Source organism: Eubalaena glacialis, chromosome 9 (genome assembly GCF_028564815.1).
Source record: "Eubalaena glacialis isolate mEubGla1 chromosome 9, mEubGla1.1.hap2.+ XY, whole genome shotgun sequence".
In the NCBI taxonomy this organism is placed as follows: domain Eukaryota; kingdom Metazoa; phylum Chordata; class Mammalia; order Artiodactyla; family Balaenidae; genus Eubalaena; species Eubalaena glacialis.
Genome location: NC_083724.1, coordinates 14,342,579 through 14,356,739, shown reverse-complemented (window position 1 = coordinate 14,356,739; position 14,161 = coordinate 14,342,579). Strand labels below are relative to the sequence as shown.

Here is a 14,161-nt window from a genome sequence, read left to right as displayed (position 1 = left end):
AACCCAAAGTCAACACTCACTAAAGTGCAAAAACAACCTACCCCTTGAGAGACAGTATGAACAAAAATTTATTTGCCCCTTTCGTGACCCCAACAATAATAGGCCTCCCCATAGTCATTCTAATTATTATATTCCCAAGTATTTTATTTCCAACATCAAAACAACTAATTAACAATCGCATAATTTCCCTTCAACAATGGCCAATCCAACTCACATCAAAACAAATAATATGCATCCATGATCATAAAGGACAGAGTTGATCACTGATACTAATGTCGCTCATCCTATTTATTGGGTCAACCAACCTTCTCGGACTGAGGCCCGCTCATTTACACCCACCACGCAGCTCTCAATGAATGTGGGGGTAGCCATCCCCCTATGAGCCGGTGCCGTGGTTAAAGGTCTCTGCAACAAAACAAAAGCCTCTCTAGCTCACTTCCTACCACAAGGCACGCCCACCCCCCTCATCCCCATGCTAGTAATTATTGAAACTATCAGCCTATTCATCCAACCAGTAGCCCTAGCTGTGTGACTAACGGCCAGTATTACAGCAGGTCATTTATTAATACATCTAATCGGAGAAACAACCTTAGCGCTAATAAGCATCAACACGTTTGCGGCTCTCATTACATTCATTATTCTCACCCTACTCGCTGTCCTCGAATTCGCCGTTGCTATAATTCAAGCCTATGTATCTACCCTCTTGGTAAGCATATATCTGCACGACAACACATAATGATCCACCAAACCCACACGTACCACATAGCATAGTAAACCCTAGTCCTTGGCCCCTTACGGGAGCCCTTTCAGCCCTTCTCATAACATCAGGCCTAATCATATGATTTCACTTCAACTCAATAATTCTACTAATACTAGGCCTACTAACGAATACTTTAACAATATATCAGTGATGACGAGATGTTATTCGAGAAAGCACTTTCCAAGGCCACCACACACCAACTGTCCAAAAGGGACCTCAGTACGGAATAATCTTATTTATCGTCTCAGAAGTCCTCTTTTTTTACCGGCTTCTTTTGAGCCTTCTATCACTCAAGCCTCACCCCTACCCCTGAATTAGGCGGGTGCTGGCCACCAACAGGTGTTCACCCTCAAAACCCCTTAGAGGTACTGCTTCTCAACACTTCTGTGCTATTGGCCTCTGGCGTGTCCATTACTTGGGCCCATCACAGCATTATGGAAGGAAATCGTAAACACATACTTCAAGCCCTCTTTATTACAATTACTCTTGGTATCTATTTTACAATCCTGCAAGCATCAGAGTATTACGGTCTCAGATGGGGTCTACAGATCGACTTTCTTCATAGCCACAGGATTCCACAGACTACATGTAATTATTGGGTCTACCTTCCTTGTTGTTTGTTTCCTGCGCCAATTAAAATTCCACTTCACATCCAACCACCACTTCGGCTTTGAAGCTGCTGCTTGATACTGACATTTTGTAGATGTTGTATGACTATTCCTTTACATGTCTATCTATTGATGAGGCTCATAGTTCTTTTAGTATTAATTAGTGCAACTGACTTCCAATCAGTTAGTTTCGGTACACTCCAAAAAAGAATAATAAACTTAGTACTGACCCTATTAACAAATACAACACTGGCCTCATTACTTGTACTCATCGCCTTCTGACTCCCTCAACTAAACACTTGTGCAGAAGAAACAAGCCCTTAGGAACGTGGATTTGACCCTATAGGATCCGCCCGCTTACGTTTTTCCATAAAATTTTTCCTAGTAGCAATCACGTTCCTCCTTTTCGACCTAGAAATTGCTCTCCTACTGCCCCTCCCCTGAGCAACCCAAACAAACAACCTAAAAACAATACTCACCGTGGCTCTACTTTTAATCTCAATATTGGCAATTAGCCTGGCCTATGAGTGAGCTCAAAAGGGACTGGAGTGAGCTGAATATGGTATTTAGTTTAAAACAAAACAAGTGATTTCAACTCATTAGATTATGATTAGGCTCATGATTACCAAGTGTCTTTAGTACATATAAATATTATCATAGCTTTCACTATATCCCTCATAGGGTTACTAATATATCGATCCCACCTAATATCCTCGCTACTGGAAGGCTGGGACCTTGGAGAATGGCTGGGTGAGAAACTGAGCGTGGGGTCTAGGCTAAGCAGTATGGGAGCTGGACAGCTCCTGGAGACCCCTGGCACCTGCTCAGGGACCTCGATCTGCAGGGTCATCTGTCTGAGGTCAGGGTCAGTACAGCACCACTGTGTGCCAGGGAGAAAGCAAAACTCCAGATTGCCTGCTTGGTGTGGACATGGGCAGACCCTCTCCCTGCTGGGGCTGCTTCAGCCTCCGAGTTTCTTGTTGAAACCTGAAAACAGGTTTCTCAAGTTGGTGGTTTTGATTTGAGAAGAAAAAAACTGAAGTGATTGCATTTGCACTGTGAGTTTTTGAAGACATTCTTAACAAATCACAGCTGTAAAATAAGACAACCTAGAGTGACTTGACCTGAAGTCTAACATTTTGAAGGACAGTTTACTAGATCTTAAGAGACAGAGGCCCTCTGGCTCTCCTTGGGGCCAGTGCAGCAGAAGCAGGGGCTGGAAAATCTCCTGGGTTTATGAGCCAGCTATAACCTTTCTCAGAGGCGGTTACTTCTATTGTCCCAATTTGCCGATGAGACAATGGAGGATCAGAGGAGTGAGTGACTTGCCCAGGATCATCCTGCAAGAAAGAGGCAGGGCAGGGAGTGAACGCGGGTGTTCGAGTTCCCCGGGCAAGGCTATTTGGACTCCAGCAAAGCACTGCTACTGCTGAAACAGCAGTGAGAAAGGAGAAAGCGGAGAAGGAGGAAGAGGGAAAAAAAGAAAGAGAGAAGCACAAAAGAATAGGGGGAAGGGAAAGGAGGAGGAGAAAGTGGAGGAGCAGGAAAGTAGAGGAACGAGATCAACTTTTGTTGAAAACCTTAACCCAATCAGCTGTTATGGACGACTTTTTGTTTGTTTTTTCCGTTCCTCAAATCCCAAAGAAGGTAATGCATTGCTGGTCTGATTGTGTTTCTACCACAACTTGCAGCCCAAGATGCAGCACAGCCTCTGAAAAGCCCATTGTTCCTTGGAGCGATAACTATAACTCTCTGTAAATGGTGCGGTCCAGTGCACACAGCTCTGCCCGCTCCCACCCCACTGGTGACCTGCTGGGACAGCTGAATGCCTTCTGGTCCGCTGAGCCCAGAAGAGTGGGGCTGGGCTTTCAGAAACAGCTGGGCTGATTCATCTAGAACAAAAGCCAGCTCTTCCTGCTAAATCCTTGGCAGGCAAGGGTTGCGAGGCCAGCAGGCCCCTGTGCCCCTCCGCAGAAACTTCTTCTTGATCCCGCTACAACAGCGTCGGTCTGCTGCATGAGAGCCAGCTTCCCGCTGCCCCATCCCTTCAGCCTGGCCTGCTCTCAGCCTCTCCTGGGAGACAGTGGCTTTGGAGTGAAATCCGGGTTCTTGTCCCAGTCCTGCCATTTCCCAGCTGTGCAATGTAAACGAGGGACTTCACTTCTCTGAGCCTCAGTTTCTCCATCTGTGAACTGGGAGGGAGAGTAGTTCCAATCTGAGGAACTGCTGTCAGATTTGAAGGAGATAATGCCCGGAGCGGGCACCTATGACTAGTTGTCCTCTTGCTGTCTTGTCATCTTGCTGTCTGGCCTCATCTTTCATAACTCAGTCCGGTACCTTGCATTCCAGACACGGTGGCACAAGCTCACCCTTCTTAAACTCCTCCGTGTCTTTACCTGTAGGCTTCCCGTAAATGATACCAGCTTCTGTTTACAGAGGCCCTGCTATGCCCCAGGCCTTGCAGCAAGCAGTTGACATAGATAATTTCACTTCATTTTCCCACAACTTTTTGAGGTGGACACAGATATCAGATGAAGAAACTGAAGTACAGAGAGGCATCCTCCACGGCCCAGCTCATCTCCTTCTTTGCAGTCTTCTTGGAGCCTGTTCCCCAGCCTCTCCTCCCGTCCCCACCCTGAGCTTCCTCCTTCTTAGCTCCTATAACACACTATTGTAATTGTCTGTTTCCTTAGCCACAGGCCCTGCAAAGATTGAGTCTATGACTGATTCACCTCTATGCCCTTCATGCCAGGCACAGGGCTTGTACTCAGAAAAGCGGTAAGTAAATAATAAATAAAGAAAAAACAAAAAACATGAACTTCCTATGTGGATACAGAATAAAAGGATACAAAAATAGCACTGTGTCAAAGGTTTTTTTGGTGTGTGTGTGTTTAAGGGGTTTTATGAATTACTTTTTATTTGTAAAGCACAGCAGTGTGCAACCTTTCTTAAAACAGGCTTACATTTCTTAAACAACTCCAGATACTTTCCACATAAAGAAATACTGAGTTTTCATAAAACATTAAATGAAATGTACAGGGAAGGGCCCAACTTCAGGCCCTAACATTGTCAAGATGAAGAGAAATCATTCCTGATGGTGAACAGGAGGTATGGAAAAGGCTTTATCTTCCCCTTGACTTTCACTTTGGCTGTAGAAAGAGCCTGGACTTTGGAGACAGACCTGGGTTCAAATCCCAGGCTGCCACTCACCCAGCTGTGGCACCTTAATCAGGTTACTTACCTTTTCTCAGACTGTTTATTTATTTGTGAAATTGAAGATTATACCTAACTTGGAGGTAGTTGTAAGACTTAACTGAAATAATAAAGTGGCCAGTAAGCATCCCCAAAGCGGTAGCTATAATTACAATTTTAGTTTTTATTATTTAAAGTGCCACTGTCATAGGGCCAGCTATGTGTAGCTGTGGACAGCAGTGACAGGCATGGCAGAAGGAAGAAGGGTGTCTGGGTGCTTTTGCAATTTCCTTGCAAATCTAACCTGGGAGGCTGGACGGAGGGGAAATCAGAATCAGGACCCTCTCCAAGGCTCATGCTGCACAGCATCTTATCGGCATGTATGGGGCACAATTATAGAATCAGGCCTTCTAGGAATTCGAGCAATGTGGAAATATATAAACTACGGGTTAGGACTGAGCTGACAGTGATTGTATGGCACCCATACTTCTAAGTTCTCATTAAAATAGTGGGACACACACATTCCTTCCCCGGGGCGTTCAGAAGATGCTAGGATTGGCAGCTCTTGAAATTCAAAGTGCAGCCCTCTCCTGAGTCCTTCTGAGGCATCCCAACTCACTCTGTCTGGCCAAACTTATCTCTTGTTTCCCTCACTTACTGATTAATTAATTCAGTAAAAATTTGCTAAGCACTGGCTCTGTGCCAGGCACTATTTGACACTGGGGATATATTGGAAAACCAAGCAAACACACTTCCTCCTTCTACTGAGTACCCAGTCAAACAGGTGATCTCAATGCAGAGACCTGAATGGGGGAAACCCACCTCCACTCCGGCTAGAGTCAGTTGGATAAAGGGTAGGCATCTGCCTAAGTTAGCATGTGGGCCACAGACACTGAGTCCAGCTCACTGCTGGTAAAAGGCATTTTGTGGAAAGCAGAGATGCTTTTCTCATGTGAGGCAGAGCAATGAAGCAGATGGGCAGAGATGAACGATGGAGTGAGAGTACTTCCTGGGTTTCCTTAGTACTCACGCCCTGCTTCTAGTCTGACTCTGAGGCCCAGCTGCATCCCTGCCCTGGGGCTCCTTGAGATAATTCCAGGATCTCTCCTGAGAGCACTTCTTCAATTACTCCTTTGCATAACATCTCCACTTGGGCTCTGCTTCTATAAGGCATTCAATGCTCAAAAAATACCTGTCCTTATAACTTATTTTTCTGAAGCTAGCTCCAGGAGAGGTCTGCATCCAAAAGAGCCCCACAGATCCAGAAGTCTTCCCTGGTCAGCCCAGCCTTTTCCTCCCTGAGTTTCTTCACACCCATCTAGTCATTTAATGAGAGTCTCATTGGCTTTCTCTGTGGAAGACCCCTGCCTCACAATGGTGGCACTGGCCTTCAGAGATGACCAGTCCTCACATGCCCAGTTAATCAATCACAACTGTTATGTCCCAAATTCTAATTCCAAATTCTGGTAGTCCAGTTTGGTTGTGGTGTCCACTCCAGATGGTGTCAACTGTGTTTGTGGTGGGGTGAGAGTTATAGTACCAACTTGGGTACCAAGTGAGGGCCACCACTGTGGATGGGGAAAGGCATTCTCAGAAGAGGGAGCGGGAACCCCCAGATTGTCTACTGCATGGCCTGGGTGTGGCCTTTGTTCTCCCCATCCTCACTCCTGGGAAAGAGGTGGTCTTCTGGCAAAAGACGTCAAAGTTCTTCCATGAGAGGAGATCCATATCAGCAAGAACAAGAAGACATTCACTCTGAAGGTGAGCTACAGGGCAAATAGTCCTTACTGATCCCTAGACCAATGTGGAGAGGAGTACAAAAAGGAGTCTAGAAAGAAATGAGAATAAGACACCAAGGCAGAGGAGACCTCTATGCATCCATGCAAGGCAGACTTGACCCTGACTGAAGGGTCAGGCCAAGATATATCCTGATTAGCTGTGAGACACACATTGTCCTCTTGATGTATGTAGAGCAAAGCGCTAGGAATTTGCTTGGCCCTCCGATGTCTTATTGGATGTCACTATTGTTGTCATAATCATTTTTTAAAATTATTTCTCGTGACAGCCTAGGCTTATGGGCTTCTCCAGGACCAAATGGAGCTGTCAGAGTGTTCTGTGGGCAAGCCTCTCTGCTCTCTTGGCCTCAGTTTCCCCATTTCTAAAATGAGGGGTTGGACTAGATGTTCTCCAATGTTTCCGCCATGCCAATATCATATCCTCCAGTTCTCTGGAGACACAGATTCAGAGGTTTCCCTCTCTTTGCCTGAGAGAAGTTGCTGGGATTGGAAATGATATGTTAGATAATTCGGGGTCATGTGTATACCAGGGACTGTAATCAAAGAGCTTAGAACCAAATAGTCTGTGTTTATGCCTTCCTCCCCACCTGTCCCGCAGTGGGCCACAGGCAGCCTCTGGGAAAAAGCAGGGAGTGGCAGAGAGAGGGTGGGAGCCTCCTGGGGGTGAGGCATCCTGCTTCAGTTCTCAGAGAAAGTGGAACTGGACAGAGTTTGCCAAGCCAGGAAGGGTAGCAGAGTATGACAGAGGACATTGAGCAAAGGAGAGGGGGCCAAGGACTCAGACATGTACAGTGTCACTTGTGTGAACTCAGGAGAGCTACTTAACCCTCTCTGTGCCTGGGTCTCCTCATCTGAAAACTGCACATGGTAACGCTTACCTTGGGGGAGCAGGGAACGGGTAAGGTGAAGATGAACATCGGTAGCATGTGGGAAGCCCAGAGCATGGCACAAGGTGTTCAAGAAATGGTTCTTGTAATTACTAGAGTTGTAGAAAGGGATTGGGGGCAGGAGGAAGAGCCAGGCTGGGATTTCCCCAGGCCCTGTGGCTTCCCTGACTGCTATTCAGTGAAAAAACTAGGAAAAACCAGGAAGTGAGTGTGTGCTCTTAGCTTCTCTGCTACTTTGACAACACCAGCTTTTCTGTCTCTGATTCCCAGCACTCGGCAATTATTGACTGGGTACATTTTACCTTCTGTTGGAGGGAAGTTTACCCAGCTGAACGTGGGACTGCTGCCAGCACCTAAGCTGGGAATGGACATCTCAGTCATCTGGTCTAGTCTCCTGTAGTGTGAATCCTCCCAACTTGGAGTCACAGAGCAGCTGCAAGAGGCCAGGATATCACATTTGCACAGGACTGTTGGGAGGCTGTCCTATGCCTTCCTCCATCGTAAATGGCTCTCTGTCAAATGCATGTGAGATGCTATTGCTATAAATAAAATATTACATTTGTTTAAAAGTGACGTTGCATTCATCTTTTTGACAGTGTGGATTTGCTCTATCATCTACAATAATATCCGCCATCACACTAATAAGAACGTCCATTTACAGAGAACCCACAGTACCAGCCATTGTGTTAAGAGTCTTTCTCTCACTGAGTCTTCCCAACAGCCCTATGAAGAGGAAACTATGATGCCCATTTTACAGATGAGGAAATTGAAACTTTGATACGTTAAGTCACTTGCCCAAAGTTACAGGACTAGTAAGTGTCAGGGGGGTCCACCCCAGGCGGTGTGACTCCAAAGCCGCCGCTTAATATTTTAAAGACAAGGATGCGCTTTGGCATTTCTTATATTTCTTGTTTCTGAATGCAGTTGGGAATCATTCTGCTCCTTTGTTCCCTTCAGTGGGTCTAGCTGCTGCTTATACGCCTCCTCGGTTTTGTGGGTTGCCCAGGTTTCAGTGGTTTTGCCTCTTGAAGCCTAACCTCCCCCGGAGCTGAATCTGCCTCCGCACGCTGCCCATTCCAACTGAGCTCTTTGGCCCCAGCCCAGCTCAAGCGCTCCCCGGGTCTCCTCCCCTGCCCCCCAGGTTCCTGCAGATCTCCACTCCGCCTCCGCGCCTCAGTTCCCTCCCGTGTAAAGCAGGGAGCTTGATGCTTTCCTTGGGCAAGTAGCGAGGGGTTTGGGGCAAAGTCACATGCAGTGCACTCCACGAACCCCAGCCCGGCCCCGGAGTCGCCATCCTCCCCGCCCCCTATGGGAGGGGCCGTCCCTCCTCCCCTCTCCCCCCCGACCGCCCGGCGGCCCCGCCCTGAGGGTGGCTCCCGCCCGCGCCCTGCCCATCCCAGCCCGGCGACCGCAGCGCCCCTGCCCCGCAGCCAGGAACCAGCTGAGCACAGCTGGACCCAGCAGCCGCCGTCGCCAGCGCCGCAGCAGCAGGTAGGGGAGGGGAGCGACCACGACCCTGGGGCATCTGGGGATCCCGGGCCTCTGGGTCCTTCTCCCTCCTCTCGCGGTCCGGTCCGAGGTTGCCCGCGCCTGGAGCTCGGCCCGGCAGCCGGGGCGTCGCTGGAGAAGAGCTTCCTCCCTCACCTTGCTGGTCTTCCAGGGGACCAAGGAGAGTTGGATTGGGGGCTTAGGGCAGGGGAGGAGGAGGCTCAGGCCTCCACCCACAGGCCCCGTTTGCTGCAAGCACCTGAACTAACTTTGACCCAGTTCGCGCGGTTGGGGTTAAGTGGGCCCGGGGTCACCCCTGCACTCGCTTGCCGGCGGTCTCCAGCCCGCGGGCTGGGCGGCGGCTCCGCTTGGGGGGTCTGCTCCGCGGATCCTGGACTCCAGGGTTAACGCCTTTGCCTGCGCTCCGCCGACGATGAGGAGCCCTCCACCTCCTTCCTCTTTCAGGGCCCAGGACTGTTAGAAAGTTCTTCCTACTACTCCGGAATCCGCTTTTGCTACCTGTCGGTACTGTCTCTTCCCCGCCCTGCAGAGTGTGTTCTCTTCCCTGACTCACACGGAAACTTCTTTCAGAGTTGAAGACAGTGATGGGAATCTCCCTTTCCCTCTAGGCCCCCATCTCTTCTTGGGTCCAAACGCCCCAGATCGTGATTACAGCAGTGTTTCCTGGCCCAGTGCAGGCCGGCTGCTCTGGGCAGTGGCCAGAAGGAAGCCTGGGTCCTTGGAGACTGTTGGGGGACATTGGCTTCTTCTGCGGCCCCTCATCTGCCCAGACATCCACTCCTTATCCTGCTCTCACATCTTCCTCAGAGCAGAGAGGACATCTTTACAACACCCAGAACTCTGCAGAGCCAAGGACATTCAGGGCTGCCCTGGGGGTAACTGCTTTTTGTGGAAGGCAGGGCCTCTGGGGCTTTTCTGAGGCTTAATCCTGCAGGTCCTGTTCTCCCAGGACCATGTTTCTGACCAGGGCACTGTGAACTCTTGCTGCACTCCACTTTACAGTGACTATAGCTTGTTGGAGTCTCCCCCCAGCCCTGTTCGTTCCACAGTTGAGAAAACTGAAGGGCCCTGAGAGTTTGTGACTGGCTGATAGTCACACAATGAGGAAGGGGCAGGGCTGGGACCCAGTTCCAGGCCTCACTTAGCTGACTCCTTCCAGCTGGTGGGGCTTTAGACTCTTTCTTGAGTCTCGAGTTCCCTTCCCAAAGAAACTGAGCACTGCAGCAACACCCCTACCCCAACACAGACACACACGTCGGGGCACTGGCTGGTGTTTCTTGGGGATGTTAATTAAGGGGTAGAGGCCTTGGAACAAAGGAGGAGGGCTGGGAGTGGGGACAGTTGGCATCCAGCTCCCTTGAAACTCCATTTTCCTCTTTGGGGCCTCGCTATTTATAAATGCCAGGGAAATTGTAAACAGCCGGGGGAGCTTGGATTGGCACCCGGGTGAGTTTCACAGCAGCAAATGTTTCCGTGTGAATCAGGGAAAGGAACTTTACTCCAGAATTTTCCATAGTCTTTTTTATTGTGGACTAACATGAATCTGGAAAAGCAAGCGGCTCCCAGGAGGAGGCTGCAGGGGTTGCCTCTCAGGGCATTTCCTTCCTTCCCTCCTTCCTTGATTTAGTGCTCTTCTGGGCCCGTGTTCTGTGTCTTACCCTGTGAGGGGCCCCAGAGCCTTGAGGAGGACAAAGCTATTTGTCCTCAAGATGCTTCTCATCTATAGTGGTTGGAACAAACATGCAATACTGAGAGCTACTTCAGCCTAAAGGGGTGATTAAGTCTGTCTGGCCGACCCAGGCCTTGGAGATGAGGAATAGTTTTCCAGAGGATAAAGCGATTGGGGAAAAGGCATTCTAAGAAGCTGGAACAGCTCATGCAAAGGCACTGAGGTTTTCTGAACAATCAACATGGCTAGAATGGCAGATGAGCGAAAGGTGGAGTGGTGGGAGTTGAGACTGTAAATCAAAATGGAACTAGATTGTAAACTAAGGGCTTGGACTTACTTTATCCTGAAGGCAGTGATCAAAACTCTCATTAATCTTGTGGCTGATGTAGCAGATGCATTGGAAGGGGCTAACTGGAGGCAGGGAGATCCCAAGGAGGCTGTTGGATGGTCAAGAGAGTGCAGGTCTGGACCAGAGCAGTGACCATGGAATGGACTAGAGTGGCAGATTCTGGAAGCCCAGCTGAAGAACCTGTCAGAACCTGCAGTAAATTTCATCTAAAAGCAGACAATAGGCTTATAGCTATTGGATAAGGTTGCTAAGTTATTCTGAGTTGTTCAGTCTTGGGTTTTACTTTTAAAGCAAAAAAATATTGTTAAAGATTCAAACGTAAAGATGAGTATAGAGTGGGCTTCATCCCTCTAACCCCCTTCTTTCCGAAGAGGTGGCCCCTGTTGACAGCCTTGTGTGCACTTCTGCCAAGCTGGCACGAGCAAGAGCTGTAGACTGGATGCCTTCTCACTTCTTAGCCATCCAGTGCCAGAGGGTCACTTCTCCCCACTCCATGTGGGCAGTTTGGGTCTCTCATGAGAAGTTGCCAGGTCATGGAGATGATTTCTGCATGGTCTGTCATCCTTTGCTGAGGCGTTGGTCTCTGGTTTCCTTCAAGAAAACTTTACAGCCTGTATCTAGTCTCTGAGCATGTATATTTGGTTATTAGAGATCATAGGACTACGAGAAGTTAGACACACTGACCTAGGAGTGGAGCTGTAGTCTGTTCTTCTGAGTGACCTTGGACAAGTCCCAGTTTGTTGGGCCTCAGTGACCTCATCTGTAAAATGGAGATGTTGGTCTCCGTGATAATAATAAAAAGCTACCTTTTAGTAAAACAAGCACTGGAACATTAATTACTTTGTTGGTTCCTCACAACCATTCCTCTAAGGTAGCTACTATTATCCGCTTTTATAGAGGAAGTAACTGAGGCTCAGAGAGGCTAAATAACGGGCCTCAGGTTGTGAGGCTGTTAGGTGTCGGTGCCAGGTTTCTGGAGGTCTGACTGTAGAGCTGTAGCTCTTAATCACTGCACTAAATGTTCTCCAGGAGGTTCTGTTTAGTCCTGACATGATGAGAACTGAGGGGGAGTTTTGCTGTGGCTGTGATGAGGGATGCAAATCAGTGTGCGTGGCTTGGGGAGCTCAGCTCTGCAGCACACAGGCCTGGAGGGGCCTCTTGGAACTGTGAGTAAACTCATGCTTTTCTGTACTGTCTACAGGACTCCAGAGTGTAGGTCCATCTCCCCTCCATTTTAGGGAATTCAGGCTCTGAGAGGACACAGACTTGCCCAGGGTCACTCAGAGAGTTAGCAGGGGGCCCAGCCAGGCCCTGTCTCCCTCCTTTCACCATTTGAGCCCATGCTCTGGAAAGCTTTCCGAGGAAGCCAGGAAGAGTGGACACCCCTCTTGCCCCATGGTTATTTCCTGAGAAAATGCTGGCAGAAGCAGGGAAAACCAGGTCCCAGGAGCTATGCATTTTTGGGGGGAGGGAAAGAAAGAGACCAGTGTTCAGGCAGCTGGGGGATGTTAAGTAAAAATATCTCCTCCCTTTCAACTGAGTGAGCCTGTGTCATATTTCAGCCTGGTGTGGTTGAGAGTTTGGAGACCACAGGCAGGCTGGGTTCCTGCTGCTCTCTGGCTTTTCTTCCCCACCCTCCACCCCCGGATGTAGACTGACTGCTCTCCCCTGCCCTGCCTGGGACCACATCAATTTAAGGGCAGGGCAGAGGACAGCAGTAGGCGTGGTGGGCAAGGCTGGACAGCAGAAGGCCTGGGCTTGGGTCCTGGTTTTGCCACTGACAAAATACTGGGTGACTTGAGCTAATCCTTGCCTTCCTCTGGGCCCCAGTGTCCTCCTGGCACTAGGTGGGTGGATGGAATAACGTCAGGCTTTCCCAGCTCTGGTGGCCTCTGAGTCAGAGGGCTTTGTGCTCAGTGCAGGAACATGGGACCCGCACGTCTGTAAGCATAAAGTGAGCCCACAGCAGTCATTTTTGTTTAAGTGACTTGCACCAGTGCCAGCTGGAGATTCAGCTACTGTTCATAAATTTGGTCTTTGTGTGTTGAATTGGTTGCCCATTTTACAGATAAGGAAGTTGAGGCCTAGGATTCATTCATGTATCCTGGTCCCTGTTCTATAAGCAATAAGGATGAGGGCCCCTGTCTGTAGTATTCTTACTGTCTGTGTTCACTTTTTGTCTTCACCGCCTTGTTTAATCTTTTAACAGCTCTACTAGGGAGGAGATATTGACTCAGTTTTACAGATAAGGAAACTGAGGTTCATCCTAGAGAGCTGAAATGCCTTACTTTCTCTCTTTTTTTTTTTTTTTTAATTAATTAATTTATTTATTTTTGGCTGTGTTGGGTCTTCGTTTCTGTGCGAGGGCTTTCTCTAGTTGTGGCAAGTGGGGGGCCACTCTTCATCGCAGTGCGCGGGCCTCTCACTGTCGCGGCCTCTCTTGTTGCAGAGCACAGGCTCCAGACGCGCAGGCTCAGTAGTTGTGGCTCACGGGCCCAGTTGCTCCGCGGCATGTGGGATCTTCCCAGACCAGGGCTCGAACCCGCATCCCCTGCATTGGCAGGCAGATTCTCAACCACTGCGCCACCAGGGAAGCCCACTTTCTCTTTTTTGAGCCTCACAGTAGCCCTGAGGTTGTTATGGGTCCCATTTCACAGATGAGGAAACCGAGGCCTGGAGATGTGAGCTCTCATGCCCAGGGGTCCCCAGGGGCCACATGGCCAGTTAGGTTCCTTCCCAGGCCCCCCATCCTACTCCTTCCAGTACCTTGCTGGTTCTGCCTCAGAACCTCTTACATTCAATGCTTGGACTCAGGGATAACAGTTTTCTTCCTGGGCTGAAATGTATCCCTGAAACATGCTCTTCCCAAGGGGGCTCCAGCAGCAGTTAGAGCCGCAGAGCTTCTCAGGGAACTCGGATGAAGGCGCCACCACACCAGTGGGAGTGGATTTATTTATTCTGCTGAACTGGTTAAGCAAACTACCTTATTTCTTTCCAGCTTCAACAAGGATATCATCTGGGCTCTGCTTATTTGCCAGACAAAGAATATATACCTGGTATATGTGAGCCTTCAGGGTGGGGCTTGGCCCTTAATTTTCCTTTTATAGTGGCTGTGGCTGTGCTGGGCCCTTGGTGGGTACTCAGTAAATACTAGTTAATTTTGAGGGAGTGGCAAAGTGGTATGGGTGGGATACCCATGGGATATGGGTACTTTTCCCCACCTCCTCCACTGACTTTTTTTTCTTTTTCTAAATATGATAACTCTTTATGATAGAAAATGTAGAAAATAAAAATAGCATAAAAAAATGAGAACTGTCCATAATTCTGCCAACATGAGATAATCACTGCTAACATTTGGGTGCATTTCCTTCCTGATATTTTCAGCACAGTT

The 14,161-nt window shown here is 48.9% G+C and overlaps 1 protein-coding gene and 1 pseudogene across 1 annotated transcript in view; both read left to right on the top strand.

The window, feature by feature from the left end:
* Nucleotides 1-56: 56 nt before the first annotated feature.
* LOC133097783 (ATP synthase subunit a-like) lies at nt 57-736 on the top strand (annotated as a pseudogene).
* A 7,887-nt stretch (nt 737-8,623) lies between these two features.
* The window catches only part of GSN (gelsolin), a 55,617-nt gene continuing 50,079 nt past the window's right edge, over nt 8,624-14,161 (top strand). Inside the window, exon 1 of the mRNA XM_061199996.1 lies at nt 8,624-8,734. The gene's annotated coding sequence lies outside the window, so the exon portion shown is untranslated. The remainder of the gene's footprint in view (nt 8,735-14,161) is intronic.